At 40.4% G+C, this 21035-nt stretch overlaps 1 long non-coding RNA gene across 1 annotated transcript; it reads left to right on the forward strand.

Moving 5' to 3' along the window:
- The first annotated feature begins 5692 nt into the window (after positions 1 to 5692).
- Positions 5693 to 11820, forward strand: LOC135411382 (uncharacterized). Its single transcript, XR_010429129.1, has 3 exons — positions 5693 to 5768; positions 9405 to 10811; positions 11621 to 11820. It is a non-coding gene; the product is annotated as an uncharacterized LOC135411382 (long non-coding RNA).
- Positions 11821 to 21035: the final 9215 nt, after the last annotated feature.

Below are 21035 nucleotides of genomic sequence, written 5' to 3' on the forward strand. Positions count from 1 at the left end.
TAAGTACTAAATTACTTCTGGACTAGATACATCCAGTCTGTCTGAATTCATTTCTGAATATAGCCCTCAAGGACAAATCTTGTTCCAATTTTAAGAAAAGACAAACCTCCCCTGCGCTCCAGTGGGCTGTGGAAGGGATGGTATCTGCTGTTTAACCCTGGCTGAGGAATCAGTTAGGCTATAATTGTGTACTGCATTATGAATCTCAGTGTGCTAACACAGGGAGGAGAATTAGCAGGCACAAGGCCGTCATCTTAAAAAGGTACACTGTCCTTGCTACAACCTCATCAACACCAGCCTAGCAGGCTATCCTGGCTTCCCAGGAATCCCCTGTATCTCCTTCTGAAGATCTCCGTGGGGCAGACCAGAACCACAACACACCACACAAAGATGGAGACTGCACCTGACCTCTATTTCTTTTTGGACAATGCAAATCTTTCTGCAGCAGGCAATTGCTTTAATACTGCAGGCAGCAACCCGCCAAGTTTCTTGACACCTGGCAGTCAGATGGATTAAGCCCCAGGGGCTGGCCAGGATGGGTGGAGAGCTCACTTGGGTTCAAGACTCGGTCTCTAGCCAGCGCTTGGATCTGCCACAGTGTCTCTGCCAGGAAGATGAAGGTTGTTGCAGAGATAATTTTTAATTTCACATCCATAAAAAGGCCGCAGAAGACATGTCCATGTCCTGTGACTCACTAGTAAGGAGAGCTGGGGCCTTGGAGCTAAGCCTTGCCCAGTGATACAGAGTGCCACATCTAGTGGGAGGAGGTGATCAAAGCCTGACATTCTCAAGGACCAAACATCTCACAAATATTTCACTGCTTGCATAGTTTTCATAGGAATAAGGTGGAAGAAAGAAAAAACTACATATGACAGGTGTTAATTGCTTTGCACAGGCTTAACTCCACAAAGGTTCCTAGGATTGGTGATACTGACTGTTAGCTGCTCATTTTTAGGTATTCATGGTCTAAAAAGGAGCTGTCACTGTTTCCTTTTGCATAGTATCCATTGCAGGAGGGTCAGGAACTGATTCAATTAATTTTGCAATTCATACCCTTATCTGTGACTTCCAGTGTCAGCTGTGGAAGAAAATAACTGTACAGGTATTCTATTATTCAAAGTGCCACCACAATCTGCAGCTCTTTGTGTCCCTACAAAAATAACCCTATCACCAGGAAAAAAGAGCCTATACATACACATATTAGAAGAAGTAACTGTCGGATTAGCAGTAAACTGGAATAGTTGTCACTTTTTGATCTACTTCAGCTGAAATCAGCACTCTAGATAAGATACTACAAAAGTCCACAGTCAGATGTTCCATTTACTGTCCCCACTACTTTTTTTAGCACTCAGTTCTCTAGCCACGAATGCCACACCAATTACATGGCAGTAGATTTCAGAACATTCTGATGATATCTGTATAAATAACTTCACCAATGAGACTGTCACTGTTTTGATCCTCCGCTATCACAAAATCTACTGCAGCTTATCAAAGGGATTCAAAACTTCTTGCCTGTGCTCGCAAAACTTCCGAAGCGGCTGCACCCACTGCGGCCGGTGCGGGGCCGGAGCGGGGCTGGGGAAGGGCCGGAGCGGCGCCGCTGGCTGATCAGATGCTGCCCCCTGCCTGGCTTCTCCTTTCCCGGCCCCGGCTGAGCTCTCCTCAAGGCAAGGGACGCGGCTCGCCGCTTTTGCCGCTCCTGGCATAGAATCATAATACCACAAAATCGCTAAGGTTGGAAAAGACCTGTAAGATCATTGAGTGCAACTACGAACCCAGCACTGTCAGGTCCACTACTGAAACGTGTCCCTAAGCACCATGTCTACGTGTTTTTTGGACACTTCCAGGGATTGTGATTCCACTACTTTCGGGGAAGCCTGTTCCAATGCCTGACCACCTTTTCAGTGAATATTTTTTTCCTAATATTTAATCTAAATGTTCCCTGGTGCAACTTGAGGCTTTTTCCTTTCATCCTACCACTTGTTACCTGGAAGAAGAGACCAACCCCACCTGTTTACAACTCCTTTCAGGTTTCTTCAGACTAAACAACCCCAGTTTCCTCAGCAACTCCATGATCACAACTTCACCCCAAGCTGGCAGGCATGCTACAGGAGGAACTCCAACAATAAGCTAGTGGTGAAAGATGGGGGAAAAAAAATAGTTATTTCCCTGGGAAAACAATAGGCATCAGATAGCCACTTTGAATAAACATTTGTCCAAATTGCTCAGCATCATTTAAAAGGGAGAGGAAGGACCTAAGTCCATGCCACAAGACAGTGGTAACTTCAGATTATCTCAGATCTTTTGGGGTTGCACTATAGTGATTTTTATGATATTTTATTAATTTTTTTAGGGGGGTTATGTGCTGTTCTGAATGACAACCAACCCTGTAGCATCCTGTGACACTCATTACTGTAGTCTGCTGCTTATGGGAGAAATTGTATCCAAGTACCTGAACTGTAATTAAGTTCCTTCACTGTTTTGCTCCTTCCAGCTGTAAAAATCAACAATCAAATCTCCCACTGGTTTCCTTCCAAGGGCAGCTCAATTTCCAAAAGGAATGAAGCCTCTTTTTCCAAAAATGCCAGTCAAAGTGAATCTTAACTTCTGTAGAGAGACCTTGGACACTGTGGCGGCATGTTCCCCCACCCCTGCCCACACCCACACTTAGGCCATAACCACCAGTGGGAGTTTTGATGGCTGCATCCAGCTTATTCTGAACTTTGAGCAACAGGTGCCAACATGGTAGCCAAGGGCTGTCCAGAAAGGGGACTTAGACATCTTGCTCCTGTGCAAATGTAAGTGAATCATCTTACTTCATAAATAGCGGCAGCCTTCAGATCATGTTTGTGACACTCCTCTGGACCTGCTCCAAACTCCAACAGGTCCATGTCTTTCTTGTGCTAGGAACCCCAGATCTGGATGCAGCACTTCAGGAGAGGTCTCATCAGTATGGAGTAGAGGGATGGAATCACCTCCCTCAACCTGCTGGCCATACCTATTTTGGTGCAGCCCAGGACCCATTTGGCTTTCTGGGCTGTGAATTCACACTGCTGATTCATGTCCAGCCTCTTATCCCCAAGTCCTTTGCAGCAGGGCTGCTTGCAATCCCTTAATCCCCAGGCTATGTTGATACTGTGGGTTGCCCCAACTCAGGTGCAGCACCTTACACTTGACCTTGTTGAACATCATGACACTCCCATGGGCCCACTTCTTGAACTTCTCCAGATCCCTCTGGGTGGCATCCTGTCCCTCATGTGTGTCAACTGCACCACTCAGCTCGGTGTCGTCAGCAAACTTGATGAGGGTGTACTTGATCACTCTGTCTATGGCATTGATGAAGACATCAAATACACTGGTCCCAGCACAGACTCCTGAGGACACCACTTATCACTGGTCTGTATTGGAACACTGAGCCATTGACCACTACCCTCTGGCTGTGACCATACAACCAATCCCTCATCCACCAAACAGTCCACACAAATATATTTCTCTCCAATTTAGAAAGAAGGATGTTGTGGGGGCCATGTCATAGACCTTACACAGGTCCAGATAGATGACATCTGTAGCCATTCCCTTAGCCACTGATCTTTTCATTTCATCACAGAAGGCCACTATTTTGGTCAAGCAGGACTTACCTTTGGTGAAGCCATGCTGGCTGTCTCAAATCACCTCCCTGTCCTCCATGTGCCTTAGCAGAGCTTCTAAGAGGATCTGTTCAATGATCTTCCCAGGCACAGAGATGAGACTGACAGGGCAGTAGTCTCCAAAGCCTTTCTTTTTTCCCTTTTTGAAAATGGGTGCAATGTTTCCCTTTTTCCAGTCACCAAGGAATTCACCTGACTGCCATAACTTTCCAATATCACCTATTGCAGCACAAGCATGGACTGTAATTTGACTGCTTCCTGCAATGAACAGTCCAAGTGTCACACTGGTGAACTGACCTCTCTTACTCAGCCCTACAGCCATTCATACATGTAGCCACCGTGCTGACAGCTGTGTTCATGCTTACATGTGAATTTGCATACCCAGGTCTCTCTGCCAGAATGCAATTTCAGGTTCTGTGTAGATGAACGCCAAGGATTGGAAGAAGGCAAATTGAAGAAACATGAGTGGTTCTAAGGACTGGGGAGATTTGCCATCCATTTCTGGACCAGGGGAGGGTAACTGAGGGTGTGATAATGGAAGGGAAAATGAGGACCATCTAACCATGCAGCCAAAAAGTTAAAAATGGGAAAGTACCTGGAAAGATCCAGCTTCCTGAGTAAATAGCTGCACCAAAGCATCATCTTGTGGTTTGGAAATGCTGTTGTCACCTTGCCACTGTAGGGCAAGAATACTCTCAAACTTATTTTTCTCATTGCACTGACAAAACAAGCAATAGCTCAGAGGAACTGAAAGAACGTAACTTTTAAGTCTAACTGTATAGGCATATAAAGACATCTTAGTGATCTAAAAACTGTAGGAAAGCATTTTACTTAGAGACAGGGTAAAATTGTGACACACATCAACATGCCAGACGCGTTGTCATTGCCTTCACCAATGAGTCAAGATCTGATCAGTTGTCTTCAGTTGAATATATATAATTATCTCATTTTGTAAGATGGGCATTCTGGATGATTTGTCCAAATTCATGCAACAGTAGCCAGTTAGATGCAAGTTGAAAATTATTTCCTTTTCCATTAAAAATGTTGAAGTTTCTAAACAATCACATCAAAAATATGAACAAAAGTCAGAATCTCAAATATGCCTAAACAATGAAAGCCAGTAAAAGAATAACTTTAGATTGGACCTGTAATATTTTTTCTTTTTATGATCAAAACTTGTTTCAATCTGGCTTTAATTTTACTGCAGTTTAATTTAATTTTTAAAATGAGTTTTTTAAAACCCTCACTCAGAAAAGTTGAAGTAGGATATGTGAACAAATTTTAGGCATTTTTAAGAGGCTCTAAATTGTTTTTTTCCAATACACAGTTTGATAAAGTAGCACTTGCCAGTGGAAAATTATTATGTTGATCAACTTCTGCCACTGTTGCATGCTGCCTTTCACTATGAGATGTTTCCAGTAGAACTTGAGGTTAATGGTTTTTCTGATGTTTTTAGCCTGTTCAGCTAATGAACCCCCATAAAATCTCTGTCAACATGATTGTGCAGGCAGCTTTTTCCAAGACTTGCTGGTGGGCAGGACTCTCACCCTACTGTGAGGCCACGTGAGTCACCTGCTGCACCTCACTGTTCATGCACTGTTGACCCAGGCAGGCACAGTGACTGCCATATACACACTTGGACATGCCCATTAGGTTTCATCTCAACAAAAGATAGATTTTTTTTTTCTAGTAAGACTAATCATTCACTGAACAATATCCCCAGGGACGTGGTAGAGTCTCCACAGGGAAATCAGGTAAGTCCCAGGAGAAATATGCAGAAGCCGGTTGTAAGAGTTATACTGTGTGGCAGATGAGGGCTGTCCCTTTGCCTTATCCAGCACAGCTTTCAGATGCTGGCAAGGGATGTGAGGAGAGTAGTGTGAAAAACACCTAAACCCCAGACTACCCTCAGAGTCACGGAGAATCTGCTCAGTGCTCCTGTGTGGTGCTGAAACCCTGTGGGGCGGTAGCTCTGTATTTACAGGGATTCGTTCTGACTCTTTACAACAAGCAGTGACAGTTTACGTAGGAAGGATAGGCCCAATTCACTAAAATGTGAATTAATAAAATACAAGACTTCAGAAAATGCAAAAAACAGTGTCAACAAACTGGGATAGGCAAGTTCTTGTATTAGCCTTTTAACATTTTAATAATGTTACTGTTAAACTGCTGGAAACAAATGGTTCTTCAAATAAAGCAGAAGAAAATATTCCTGCTTGTTGAATAATGAGGGAATCCTCACTAACAGCATCTGCAGAACATCTGCTTCAGTGACAATTAACAATGTCAAAGTGTCACACTGGTGAACTGATTTTTTCTCAGGGCTTGAAGCAATCTGTGGCACGCAAAGGAAGGCTAACAGTAGCTTCAGGGGACAGACATGTACCGCAATATAATATCCATTTCAAATGTATAGTTAAGAACAGAAGAAAAAATTCTTGAGAGGAAAAAAATCCTTTAGGAGTGATAATTTAAAATAATTAAGCCTATATTGGTGCCCACCAAGGGATTCTTGAGCATATCAGTGTACCAAGCAAATGTTTTTTTAGGTTTATAAAAATAGCCTATTTGAAACAAATTTTCTATTTCAAAGCTTGAAATTTTCATTTTGGCATACCTTTCACCCTTCTCCCACTTTTACTTTTTGTTGTAGCTTATGCTATTCTTTTGTTCTTTTTTTTTCGTTTTGCTTCACTCCATTTTTTTTTCTCTTAAAACACTTCTGGAGGTTGACACCCATCCATCCTACTTGCTACACTTATTAGGATTTCTGTACTAAAAATGAAAAATTAATTTAGATTTTATTTTAAACTTGTCATGTACCTAGAAGGGTGGAAGAACTAATGGAAGCTATCATTGCTGCCAGCTCCAGTGAGACCTACTGTGTGCCTAAGCTGCCAGGAGGTAGAAAATGAGAGCAAAACTAAGGCCTCACCTATAAAGACACAAGCTTTGGTCTTTGTGTCTTTGTAAAATGGCAATATTTACATTCAATATTGAGTAACAAGGTTTCCAATAATTCCCTCCAGAAAACAAAGAGTCCAGCTTTTAAAGAGCATTTGTTCGTTTAAGTAATGAGAGCGAAGGCCAAATAATGGAAGTAGGGACTTGAAAAGGACATGGCTGCTCAATGTGTGCCATGTGAGGGAAAACTCTGGACACAAAATACTGTATTTGCTGCTCTGTGGAATGGAAATATTTGAGAATTCCAGTTTAAACTGAGGAAAATGCCTGGAGACAAAACCCCAACTATTTTAACACTCTTTGATGTCAGCTAAAAAGCAAAGGCCAAGCAGTATCAAACCATAAAGCTGAGCTAAATCTGCAGAGAAGTGTTCTTGACTCATGAGTCATTTGGCTTGTGCCAGCCAGAGCATATCCACACTCGGGCTTGCAAGCTGGGTAAGCTTTCCCAGATAGCCCCTGCTAGTAGCTGGGCCAAGCATTCTGACAGATGTAAGAAATAACAAGCAGAAATGCTCTTCAGATGGTGCTTTCCAGCTGTCACATAGAGTAAACTCAAATATCACACACTCTTCTTAAAAATTCAAAGCAGAATGGGAATGCTACAGCACAGCTCCCCCACGACTTAGTAGGCTGGCCCGTTCCTTCCAGGAGCCAAGAACCTGGAGGGCAGCACACGGGGCATCATGCAAACACAGTTTTTGTTTCAGAAAATGATAATGTGTGTTTCATTGCCATAGAGAGGCCAAGTTAAGGTATGTTCAGAAGGTACACAGATATGGTACCAAAACAAAGTGCTTCCTACATGGCTGTGTCTCTCTGGCCTTACATTTAGTCCCTATCAGTAAATTGAACAAATTATTAGGATTTCTTACAGGTGAACTGAAGGAGGTACCCTCAAGGAGGACTGATTTTTGTTGACCATATTTAGCAACATAATAATTTTTAGATAGTTCAAGTGAGAAGTCCACTTAGTGCAAAACACCAGGATAATATCAGTATCTGATTTACCAGAGGCTCTAACAGTATCTCTGCCCAGTTATAGTCATCTCAATAAATTCCCTTTCTGAAGTCAGCCTCTCTTTCAGGGGAGCAGTTATTTCTTTCTAGGCTGAGATCTGGATTGCAGATTGTGCTATTTGCCTGAGCAGTTCACACAAATTTTAGCACCGACAGTTCTGTTGTGTTTCGGACAATGATGGAATTAATATCTCATAAATGTCAGGATCAAGCTCTCATAAAATATAGGACTAATTAAAGTGAAAAAAAGAAAAAACCACCTTGCCATGGAGTGCCTGTTCATCACCTACATGGTGAGATGGGCAGGCAGATCATAATTTCATGCTTATCCACTCAAATATCAATTTCTGTCCTAAATCAGATATTTTTAGTTCACATATTTTTCAATTTTTATCTTATTAGTTCTTTTCAAGCTGTTCAAGCTAGTATATTCTTCCTCTGAGGAACAATTTGTATATTGAATTTTAAAAGGTATATCTCTGTCAGTCTTTTAGGAAAAGAAATTTGGATTAATTACAATACAGTGACAATAGTTTCTGCAGGAAAGACTTGTTTGGATTATTGACTGAGCCAGAAATACAACTGCCAATAAGTCCATACATCATATTTATATATTTACGAAACAATTCCTCTCACATTCCATTATCCTCCATCTTCTATACCATCTCCAAAGTCAACATAATAGTTTTTAGAGAAAGGTACAAGAAACCCATAGTTTGCAGTCAAAAAATAACTTACTGCTGAAACAACTTACTTCCTAGTGTGCTCAAAATAGCTTTTATCTTAAAGGTAGGAAGTCATTCTAAATTCCAAATGCATTTATAAAATCCTGCAACTACTTCAGCTGTTTACGATCTCATTACCTCTGTGACAATCACACAAAGATTGTTTCATTTCTTCTTGACAAGACTACTGTAGACTGATTTTAAGAAAATATTTCTTTTATAATTCTTACTTTCCTTTCATGGCTGTTGAATATCCTTTTTCCATTCTAAAATGAGCAAACAAATTGGCTTATTTTCTTAAGGACCTATATAGAAAAAGCTTCACATAACTGTATAGGATTTTTTTTTTCTGCAATCAGTAGCATGAATAGTAGATAATGATTTAGTCAGGTAACTTAAATGGGTTTTTTAATTATTATTCTCGTAGTATATTTCTACTGCTATAACTCTAATCCAGATGGAAAATCACACCAGCACTGTGATCATCATCATGTCCCAAGCATATCCTCAGTTAAATCCCCATGAGAAATTAAACTTACTGGTTTGGTGACTCCTCTGGTTGCTCTGGTGGCACTTCACGACTCAGTAGAGTGACACTACAGGACGAGGAAAGGGACATGAGAAGTCCCTGGACCATGTTCCTGCTGCCAAGCGAGCTCACAGCAGCTGACAAACGTACATACAAATCTGCAGCACGTGGAGGCTGCGGGCCAGACCTGGCACTTGTGACTGCTCACACTTAGACACACAGATGCATGTCTGGTCACAGAAATGTCATTGCTTGTGTCTGTCTACAGTGGAAATGTGACTGAGAGCACATCAAAGGAGGACTGTGGGGTCTATTAGATCTTGTCTAATCACCTGCATATCTCTTTCATTGAGATTTTGTGACAAATCTCTGGTTTATGTGTTTGCTAGACAATAAAGACAATGGATAGAGATACAATTTTGCTTCCCCTTCTCCTTCTATCTTTAAAGTTAAAAGAAAGCAGTACTAAAGTGAAATAAAGTTGAATGACTGATTTTTTCCCCCTCTTTTCCAAGTGAGTATGGATGTTATCCTTGCCATTTGCCAAAGCTTGGAGCCAAAAAAACACCCCCATCAGGACCAGAACCATCCCCCTCTGCTCTTCCTGCCCAGGCAATCTACATGTTAAGTACAAAGGAAGCAGTACTTCCAAAAGGCACCATAAAACCCTCTGTTAATATAAAAGAATGGGAGATTTCTTTTTATATAATTTCTATAAAGAATGTGTCAGTTTCCTTTTGAGAGTGTTTGCCTTTCATAAATACTCAATTTTAAATCAAAAAAAAATCCTAAAGGGTTGTATTGAGAAAATCATAAGATAGAACATCAAAGATAAACTGCATATAAAAACTATCTATAAATTCTAGTAAGGTAAAAATTTGAATTTTTCAAACTTGAATGGACAGAGTTTCAACTTCAAAAGGATCCTTCATTTCAGCATAACATTCTGCTATGACACAGTACATTATTTCAGCTTTACTAAAAGAATATTTGACTAAAAATCACCACGAAATTAAACTGTGGGCAGACTGAGTCAGTGCCATTTCGTATTAATTCAGGACACAGGGAAGTGCTTCTTCTCAGGGTTCTTGCCGTTGCCAAGCCTGCTGCTCTTGGCAGCAGCATCTCCAGCTAATGTGAAATTAATTTTAAAATAATTTAAGAGTGGTGGGCAAACTTGGTGGTACCAGCCATTGCACCTTGCAGCCATTGAGACAGAGGCTGCTGCTTATTTTCTCACACGGCAGCTGTGAATAAAGGCCAGCTGGCCTTGAGAGAGCGCCTCCCTTACCACCACCTTGGCCTGGCTCTTTACAAAAACACCTCCAGAGCTCATAACCATCAACCGCCCTTCAGGCTTGCACATGAAGCTCTGGTGTGAAGTGTTGGCACATGACTGAAATGCTTTTTGCATAATAATTACCAACGATTTGCTGTGCCTAAACCCAGACAGCTGCAGGGACCGGCCCGCCTCTGCCCAGCCCTGTGCTGCAAGCGTCACCCACAAGGAGGAGCCCCATCTACAAATAATTCATGAAGAGAAAAGACCAGAGTTCTTTCTTAGTGGTACCCAGGTTGAACAGATTAGCAGAGAATCACTGCTTGATAAAAGAATCAGTGTTGGTTTTTTTTCAGCTAAACTCCCATCAGAAAGAAGATTCAGCAGCTAGAGGATGTTTGCCTAATTACATTATCCCAACTTTTCCCAATTACATGGAGAACAGATGTTTTGTGACTGAAAACAAACCCAAAGGGAAGGAACATCAAAGACCAACTGCCTACAACAAGAGCCTACAAAATCAATTTTTTTTTTCTTAAACTCACTTACTTACAATGCCAAACATGTTTTGCCCAGGCAGGAAGGTGTGATTAAGTGAAACTTCTTCCTTGGGGACTGCAGGATGATGCTGAAAGAAAACAACAAAGGTTAGTAGAACATTTCATGCAGTCAAATAAAGTTACTATATGAATGTTCAACTATATCAATGTTACTATATGAATGTTCAAGCCTGAATTTTGAATTTCCTGTGCTAATTTTAGTATAACTCACAAAGCTTAGTTTAACTTAGCAGTGTCTTTGTGAATAACATCATTATTATCTTACAGCTATAACAATCTGGAGAAGAGTAGAAAGTGCAAGTGTGCAAAACACTTGTTCAGTTGTGACTTCTCTTGCTTGGTTTTCAGAAATGCTAAGCATTCAGAGAGCCATTTGAGGCCAATATGGTACAGGTGCACTCTCAGCCTGTATGGCCACAGGCTCTGAAAATGCAATCCAAAGTCTGAGGTTTGCAAATTAAGTGACCAAATTTCAAATCTTGATCTTGAGCAACTTGCCTACAATAACCCAGTCATGCCTGGCAGAATAAGGAACAAAATCCATATCTGTCAAAGATCAATAAAATGCTGCCAGATGCCGTGCCACAACCAAGGATTTCTCTCGATTTCACTTGAGCCAGGATTTCATTCAAGAATTCTTTCATGTAAGCAGGTTTTAGCTCAATTTTAAGCTCACTCACTTTCTTAAAAGGCAGTGCAGTTTTTCCTCTTTTTACATTTATTTTATGTACCCAGAATTCACAGTAATGTAAATGGTTTCTCTCTTTATCTGTCTGATTCCTTCTCTGTTTGCTTAAATTGCTGCCCACTTTGCAAAATTACCTGAGCTGTTTATTAGGACTCCAGAAAAAAACTCATGGCAATATATATATATTATTTTTTTTTGCATTATCCAGACACAAGTACCTTCAACAGATTGTTTTAATAAAGTTGATGAAATGCTGAATTTCTACATTCTAATGAAAATGCCCTGCTATGATACTGGCTGGGAGGTCAACCAGGACACAAGCAATCTGGGTGTGAAGGAACACGATTCAGGATGGGAACAGTTCCAGGCGTGGAGAGAAGTGTGCAGCAATTGACGGGACTTTGTTGTGTGGACTTTGCTGTTATTATGTGGTTTCATTGTATTCACACTACACAGCGCACAGCCTGGACAAGCCCAGGCTTGCCATGAGTTTGCCTGCTCCCTGCTTCCCCCACTCCTCCCCCTTTTGCCGGTGTCCCTATCCTGGTTTGTCCCCCTGCTTGTCTGTCTCATGCTCCGCCCTATGTTCTGGCCCGTTCCACTCCCGAGCGGACAGAAGGAGTGTGTGCATGCCTGAATAAAGGATTCTGCTTGCACCCTTCCTCGTGTCCCGTCCCCCCTTCGGACCGCGGCACCTGGGGGTTACTGGAGCGCATTGATGAGAATTTGCTAATGAAGATGATCACAGAGCCAATGTGGGCAAGCACTCTGTTGGACCCCACACTTACAACCAAGGAAGAACTCTTCGAGGATGCGGAGGTCAAGCGCAGCAGTGGCCATGAAATGGTGGAGGACCCCAAAAAGAGGGAGCAAGGGAAATAACAGGATCAACCCTGGACTTTGGGAGAGCAGACTGTGGCCTCCTAGGGTATCTACTTGGAAAAATCCTGTGCAATGCATCTATAGAGAGAAGAGGGGAAGAGGCGATCATTTAATTTTTGTCTCACCTCCTCCCACTCCAGAATGATCCCTCCCAACGTGCAGGAAATCGAGCAAAGGCAGGAGGTAGCTGCAAAGATGAGCAAGGAGGCCCTGACAAAGCTCAAATATAAAAAGAAAGCATACAAGAGGTAGAAGCAAGGACAGGTGAACTGCAAGGGATATAGAGATACTATCCAAGCATGTAGGGATAGGGATAGGAAAGCTGACACCTCTCTGGAGTTAAATCTGGTAAAGAACTGTGGAGAGCACCAAGAAGAATATCTACAAGTATATCAGCTGCAAAAGAAAGAAAAGGGAAAATGTGGGCCTGCTGCTGAATGGGGTAGGGGACCTGGCAAGAAGGGATATGGTGAAAGCTGAGGTACCTGTGTTTTACTGGCAAGGCCATCTTCAGGAACCCCATGCTCCTGAAATCTGTGAGAAAGCCTGGAGCAAAAGGAAAAAGATCAAATTAAGGAAAACAAAACAAAAAGCAAACAAACCAACAAAAGGACATATTAAAGTCCACAGGCCTCCCTCATGGGAGGCATCCATGCCTCCTAAGAGTGGTCGCTGATGTTATTGAGGCCACTCTCGAGTATCTGTGAAAGGTTATGGTTGATCAGGAGAGGCTCCTGAACAGTCAAAAAGAATGAATGTCATTCCTGTCTTCAAGAAGGGCAAGTAGGAGGACACAGGGAACTATAGGCTGACCAGTCTCATCTCTGTTCCCTGGAGCATGATGAAGCAAGTATTCCTGGAAAGAATCTCCAAATAATTGAAGAACAGGGCGACTGGGAGCAGCCAGCATGGAGTCTGTAATTACATAGTCCTGTAATACAGCCCAGCCATTGCTAGCAATGGGCCATAAGCTTTGTACTGAGTTTGCAAGGCCTCAGGATAGAGAGTCTTCAGGCTTGGTCTATCCAAACTTCTTCTGACCTTTCTGAGGCTTTATTTAATTTGGTTTATCTGTGACAGCAGTTTTGCTGACTGACCAGGAGAGTTGTACTAGATGATCTCCAGAGGTTCTTGCCAACCTCCACCACTCCATGAAAATAAAACCTGAAGAAATTAATCCAGAATTTGCCTCCTATTTAAGAAATGCATAGTGCATTTTTTAAGTTGACTTCTTAATAAAATTTCAAACCGCAATTTCCTCTTTATTCTGACCCTCTCTTGTTTTGACTCAAGTGACTAATTATAGCTCATGAAAAAATGAACAGAAAAGAGCTGACGCAAAGTGTTTGGGAGGAGTTTACAGATATAGAATGTTTTATTCAAAATCTTAGGTAAAATACTGGGTTAGATTAACTGAAATTTTAAGAAAGACAGAAAACTAGCAAAAAAAGAATTTGTAGTATTGCTTTCATTCACTGCTTCTTTGAAGAGTAATTAATCAAATTCATTTGTGTTAATCCTTGGAAATGTAATGAAGCATATGAAAATTAATACACATTTTCAATCCAAGATGTCTTTTGCAACCATTGTAACTTATGCTGCTTCTTAGTTTCTTCTTACAAATACATCAGTAAAGACCTGTTTCTTGGATAGGTCTATCGATTTTTTAAAATCAGGAGTAGATCAAAACTGGTATCAATGTGATCAAACATTACTTCTGTCCTTATTATTAATCACTAGCTTTTTCTTTTACAAGAAAACTTTGAACTTACAGTGGAAATGATTTGTTTGTTCTTGATTTGTAGGTTTTGTCTGTTTCTTTGTTTGTTTTTTTCAGCTGGAACACATTTTACAACCTGTCATCCAGACCAATAATGCTTTTATTTTCATAGTTTATATAAGATTGCCCATTAAAATATTTTGCTTAACATCCAGTCAAATTTGTTATTTACTTTGGGTTTTGCTTTCCGTTATGTTTTCCTGTCAGGTCTGGATGTATTACTGTCCCTGCTAGTTGAATACTCTAGAATGTCAATTTTTGCTTAGTTCAGTCAATAACTGATCAATTCACTATTGCAAAGTCCAAATGTATGTTGGACTTATATTCCTGGCTGGTTCTGCCAAAACAATCACATCATCAATACAGACATTATTCTACTTAACTCCCACCAGTGAAATATTCTGGGAACTAAATTTATCTTGGAGGAAGTTTCTGAAAATGAAACACCACCAAAAGTCATCTTATGATAAAAATTTTAGTTCTTTGCCTGTGAAGCTGCCAGGCATCATGTGATGCTCCCAGTTTTGCAAACAGTTCCAATTATTTACTCCCCATTTGTAATAGTTGATCCAGTTGTCTCTGATGGACTGGCAGGATCTCTGAATGCCTTGAGGACATTCTATTCAAGGAATGCACATGGACACTCATGTGCATGCGTGCAGCATGTTCCTCTCTTGGGTGGGGGTGATTTAAGATAGACAAAATGAGCTGTTGGTCTTCGAGACAGCAGCATTCACCTGAAGTATGGAGAACAAGAAAAACTTGTTGAACAAGGGAAGGCCACAATGATTAGTATTCATTTGGGCAGCAACTGTCAGAATGCATGAGCAAAACTTCCAGTTTTGCATTTTAACACCCATGAAAATGTCAGCATATAGTTGCTTTTAACTACATTCTAAGCCAAACGTAACTTTTTATAGTCTAAAAGCTTAGGGCTCAAAAACCTACAAAAAACTCCCACACAGGCATCATCCAAATTTGAAGACTTTGACAGAAAAAGAAAATGAAGTGACAAGTGCTCCTCAGCTCTGATTTTAATTTCTTTCCTCTACTTAGTTTTCCTGATCTTTTTTCTTTCTTCCTAACTCACAGCTTCTTTTCTGTCTTCTGTACTGAGGTGCCATTGCAATGTAAAAATCAGAAAGGTACTGTTTTGTAATGTGCACTGTCCTTGGTTTTTAAAATTCCCTTTACCCATACATTTGTTTTGATGACTTGTGTCTCTGTTTTCATGTTTGCACAAAAGCAGCAAACTTAATTTAAAAAATCAAAACAGCAGCAGCTGTACTTTGTTCAGCTTTCCCTTTTTTTTGTTTGGTCATCAGCTTAGACATGCAGCCATTTCTATCTCTTGATCTGTTGTTTGTTTTTCTGAGCAGGACAGTGTCACCAACCATAACTGATGCAAGATTCTTTCTCTTCATAACTCTCTCTGACATCACTGTAGTTTACTGTGCTGCCTTCTATATCTGTTTTATGACACACATCTAGGCTTTCTTTCATGTGTACAATTTCAGCTCTAAAGACACATTAAGACAGGTTTTTTCTCCGTTACATTTTCTGTTACTTTATACCGATTTTTTTTAGGATTCACATTCATTGTATTTCCATGTACTACTGAAAAATTCCACATTCTGTTGCTTTTCTGAAGCTGTCTCCTAATTCCACATTGCCAATTCAGTTATTGTCTCACAGCTTATGATGTGCTTTTTATGTCTCTTCATTAGCTAGGCAGATCTTGTTACTTTTTTAATTTTTAAGAGTTAGCTGCTGTGGCAAGTGAGTTTCCAAACCTCTTTCCTGTGGGTGCCCTGGGAACACTTGATCTCATATCAAAGGGACTCATGATTCCCTGACTTCAGAACTGATCTTTTAATATCACTGCTGTGGCATGTTTCAAAGGCTCCTTTGAGCTGCTGCATTGAGAAATAGGACCCATAGCATTCTGATATTTCTATTTTAATACAGGTCACCAAATACAGCAGGCATCAAAATTGTCTGAATTGAGTCTTTTACCAAATTAAGTAATGATATATTTCAACTCTTTGAATGCTTGTCATAGCTCAGGCAATTTTAATTCCCAAAATATTGTTTGCTACAGTAGCTTTAAAATGCAGTAATACCAGCTTGAATGCTTGCCAGCTACCAACCTGGAGGGTCTGTTATTTTTGGGGCCTTGTCTTGCATTACTTTTCTCCTCACATTTTTCTGTCAGCTGGATTTTCACAACTGTTCCTTACAGACTCTCGACAAAGTACAAGTAGTCATCAGCTGTAAGAAGCATCTCTTGCACATCACTTCTATAGAATATAGATTCTTTTCACCTGTTTGAAGATGATTTGGCGTGAAGTTACATAAACATGGTCCAAATGTAAAAAAAAGAACCAGAATACCAAGAAGACAAAGGGTCTGTCAAACATCTATACATTTTTTATGCTCATCTATCTTTCTGACACTAAGCTAGACAGCTTCTCAGACTCTTTTGTGTCAGTGTTTCCTAAGCAGTGAATGGCTAAGCAGTGAATGGCACTTCAGTGTTCATTTCTACATCAGATTCTCTGACTCAGCATCGCACAAGTCTATGGCCACATTACAGTGCTGCCAAGCTTCCTTGCTAGAAGACTCTTCTTCTCCCTTCTATACTATCAACTATAAGTTCAGGCTGTGTTTTCCCCTTAATTATTAATATTTTACCTTTTACAAGGTGGACTATTTTGACAAAAAGACATTGTGTCCTCAGTTTAGGATTTTTTATTTCTTTTTTCAGATAAAGGGGAACTATGTAAAGGCTGGATCATCTTTTTTATAGAGCTGTTCTTACAACTGAGCTTTGTAGTAGAATGAATAGAACACAGATTCCTCTCATCAGCTGTGTTGTGAGCTTTATAGATTACTACTCAGGAAAGCTAGAAGGAATGCTGAACACCGTTGCAAGTGCAGGCTTCAGAGGTTATGCCAAAGAAAACATGTTGCTCACTTAACTGATAAACAGTGGCAGGGCTCTATAACAGGTAAAATAAAGGGAGTCCTTGGTGTAATAGCAACACATCAGAGTGCACTGCAGCAACACCCTACACACTACCTGGGTAGGTCAACACAAAAGATGACACTGGAGTTTGAGATGCACTTCCATATACCTTAAAAACAAAAGGGCAAGAGCAGGTCCTTAGAATAGGGGTAATTACAGGTACACTAGGTACAACACAATTAAAAAATCTATAGTCATTATGCAGAAGTGGCAGATGCAATGTGGCCATGGCAGTCCTTGTACAGGACTACTGTACCTTTGAAGACACTGGAAAGAATGGTTAAGATTTGCCTCCAGGAAACACCTAAATGGAGCTGCCTGTGTGGACAAGGTGACTAAGCTTCTATTGTGCTCAATGGAGTTTAATGTAGGCGTGGAGTAGGCTGAATAGCTACTCAGACTCCACAGCAGGATCTGAATACAGCTCCATCACCTGTGACAGGAGCTTCAACACCCAGTACATACAGAGGTATCCAAGTTTAGGTGTCTTAAGATAAAGCTGGTAAGGGATCTGCTCACAACAGTGACTGCGTGTATACACAGGAAAACATCGAGTTTTGCAGGGACATTTGAGCTAGTCCCAGAGTAGCAGGGTGGTAGTTGTACTAATGTAGCATCCTGTACAAATGAATACATCTGGCTTTTTAGTAGGAGTAATAAATCCCTACCAAGCACTGCTGTGCTATAGCTTCTGTACAGGTCTTCTGTACAGCAGACAGCTTTTGTTAAGAGATAATAAAGATTTACCTTTTCCCCCTCTAGAAGAGGCTGCTATTAGGGAAGCAACATTCACTCCTCTCCCAGCTGCCTAAAACTGGGAACACCAACCAACTACCATTAGTCATTTCAATCAACTTGCATATAATCCACAAAACTTTGGAAAACGCTATTTTCATATTAGCTCAGCTGTTAAGCCACCACAGTGGGCAAGGAATTACTAGGGAAGAACAACAGGGAAGACTACATAATTAATTATTACAACCTTGCTGCAAGTCTGAGATTCATTAATATAGAGAGCTTTTGAAAATATGTGGCTGTGTGTCAGCTCATGGGGTGCTTTCCTGCTAACGTCAATGATTTTCCTATTTATTAGGCATTTTTCCTGTCTTTCAGCATCATGTGACATGGCAGTTAGACAGCCCTAACTGGATTATTTTTGCAATTAAGATGTGAGGCAATACATTAAAGGCTACACTAAGTACAGAGATATTAAAACTGACCAGTTTGTTCATGATGCTACAAAAAAATAGTTTGGTATTGACAAGTTTTGTTCAATAGGATTTCCTAGCTAGGAAATGCAATAAAAAGTCTGTAAATCATGGATAATTTTTCTGTTCAAAAAAGATTCACCATGATGATAGTGAACAGTCTGCTGCATGATACATCCCCTGCAATCTGTAAAACTGATTACTTACTTATCCAGATTGGGATAGTTGGATACTTATCCAATCTAGGATAGACTGTTCTGCTGTTCTTTTTACCCTTTTTTCCCCTTTCAACACAGAAAGAGATGAAAGAATATAGGGAAGACAATCCCAAAATAATATCGTACTGTGCCATTCTGATTTTTTGAGGGGTGAGAATTTTTAGTCTACTCCTCTTACTTAAGTCCTAGGAAAAAAAAATGTTGTTTCCTCTTAATTGCCACATGCAAAATAAAGTACCTGGTTATCATGGCATACTGAATGGTGCCTGTATTTTCTTGTGCTGTTTTATGTAATCCTGGAAAGCTTCATGACTGATTAAGTGGGTCACTTGCAATAAATGCAGTTTCAGAAGACTTACACGTTGATCAATACATAAGTTATTTGGGTTTGTTTTTTTGCCCTCAGACCCTGCAGAACAGATGAGAACATACCATTTACCCATCTCAGATTGCTTTTGGTTTTGCCACACAGTGCTCCTACCAACTTCCACTGCATTTGTGAGCCACTTGTGAAAGTTGGGTTATCCTTTGCCACTATCCAAAAATTTATTATTAAAACACGTATGAGCAGCAAACAAAACAGAAAGTGTAACCAGCATAACAAGCTTATCTATTGCATTGCAAATACAACCCTAGATCTGCCATCATGTCAATGGGGTGGGCAACTTATTACTACTGAAACATGTCAAGGAGGCTTTTGGGTACAGTTCTACGTAAGCTTCAATAAGAAACAACACACTCTGTACAACTGACATGGGTTGTGTTTCAGCATTCAGGTGGATGGGATACCAAACAGAAGGATGAAAATTCAAATTGGTTTGACAATTTAAAGGATTAATTACATGATTTGGTCTGTTTTTGTTCTCCTCTCTCCTAAGAACCTATTTCCCATGGTAAAAGCAATTATTTTCAAGTTTTGGCTTTTACAGGACAGCAATTTAATAAAAAAAAACCCTCAGTCATTAATAATATTTAATACCTAAGTGGTGAACCTATGTATTTCCTTATCTTCCAACTCCACAGATTTTGTTTCTATTTATATATTACTGAACAACAATCAGAAGCTGCATGTGTTTCTTCCCTAGGATCAAGTGTATCAACTAAAAGATGCCAATTACCTTGGCATCTCAAAATGCCTTGTGCTAGCACTGTTCTTGGACTGTCATGCAGCAGCACTTATGAGTAATCAGCAGTCTTTGCTACAACAGTCATTGGTGCAAATCAGACAGCACATATTTGTTTGTCATGAAACCACATGAACTGCCTATATCAGGGAGCTTAGGTCACCACAGATGCTTAGAATCAGAAACCTGAATTATCCATCTACATCAGGTAATCTCATTACAAATATGCTTCCGCTGTGAGGAAGAACAGAGCAGCCTAAGCCTTCTGCAGAGTATTTATCAGAACGTTACCAGAAACATCTCACTCCAGAATTGTTCCAAGCAGAGACTCAAGTTTAAAAGACTTAACTTCAAACAGCATCTCATGTTGAGACTACACTCTTGTGTTTTACAAGTCTGCTATATGCAAAACTCTGCCCTACAATGAGGAAATGAGCGGAAAGGGAAAATACTTTTTTAAGCATTTTATTAAGTTCTGTGCTCACCAAGTCATGCACATAGATTGCACATGGACACTGGAGCACAAGTCTTAGGAGAAGCAGCTGAGGGAGTGGGGGTTGATTAGTCTGGAGAGAAGGAGGCTCAGTGGAGGGATCCTACTGCTCTTTACAACTACCTGAAAGGAGACTGTAAACAGGTGAGAGTCAGACTTTTTTCCCAGGTACCAAGTGATCGGACAAGAGGAAACTGACTCAAGTTGTGGCAGGGGAGGTTTAGATTAGATATTATGAAAAATTCATTCATCAAATGATTTAGTGGCAGACCTGGCAACAGTAGGTTAACAGTTTGATTCAATGACCTTAGAGGTCTTCTCCAACCTTCGTGATTCTACAGCAAACTGAGAATACAGAAGTTATCACAGCAATAGTTGTAAAATACTGTCCAAAGAAAATACAATGCACATACCACTTTGAACACAAGGGAAGATTTACGGAGTCTTAAGTTGAAAGCGCAGACTAACAGGAGATCTCCCATTCCTCTCTTACCTAATATCACTGTTAAACAATTCTGTTGATATTCATCAAGAACAGTTTTAAAGATTAAGGTGAATTTGAGGTCTCATGTTGACTATCAAGATTCAGCCACCCTCTTCAGTTGAGCCATGTATCTGCAGCTGTGAAATCCTTATCTGGAAAAGTAATCACAGCATCCCCCTTACATACACAATAACTGTACTTTCTGCAATGCAACAATTCTGGTAGACAATGCAGACAACATGTCCACAGCCTGTGACAGAAGAGCTGTTTCCATTTAGTTCATGATCAGTTCATTCTTATGCCAATTTAATCCAAACACGTGTTTTAGATTGTTTATGAAATGCTGTATTGCTCTATACACAGTACAGTACACAGCTCTATGATCTCAAGTTATGCTGCTTCTTCA

The sequence above is a fragment of the Pseudopipra pipra genome, chromosome 1, assembly GCF_036250125.1.
Source record: "Pseudopipra pipra isolate bDixPip1 chromosome 1, bDixPip1.hap1, whole genome shotgun sequence".
NCBI classification, from domain to species: Eukaryota; Metazoa; Chordata; class Aves; order Passeriformes; family Pipridae; genus Pseudopipra; species Pseudopipra pipra.